We start from the raw sequence: 410 nt of genomic DNA, 5'->3' as shown, positions 1-410 counted from the left end.
GGTCCGAGCCGTGACCTGGGGGTCGTGCATTCGAACAGCGGTTCCGCCACGCACACACCCGGAGCAGGGACCTCTCGTCGCCAGGACCTCCTCTCGATCCGTTCCCTTCCTGGGCGCGTGGCCCGGGTCTTTCTGGGAGGGGCTCTGGGACCTGGATCCTCAGCCTGCTGGGGAGGCGCAGGGGGGTCGTGCATTCGAACAGCGGTTCCGCCACGCACACACCCGGAGCAGGGACCTCTCGTCGCCAGGACCTCCTCTCGATCCGTTCCCTTCCTGGGCGCGTGGCCCGGGTCTTTCTGGGAGGGGCTCTGGGACCTGGATCCTCAGCCTGCTGGGGAGGCGCAGCCGGGCGTGGGCTCCTGCGCACCCCAGAGTTCCGGCGGGAGGCGGGGAGGAAGCTGCGCCCCGCG

Source organism: Tupaia chinensis, unplaced genomic scaffold, assembly GCF_000334495.1.
Source record: "Tupaia chinensis unplaced genomic scaffold, TupChi_1.0 Scaffold144326_1, whole genome shotgun sequence".
Classification (NCBI taxonomy): Eukaryota; Metazoa; Chordata; class Mammalia; order Scandentia; family Tupaiidae; genus Tupaia; species Tupaia belangeri.
This window is presented reverse-complemented; position numbering follows the sequence as displayed.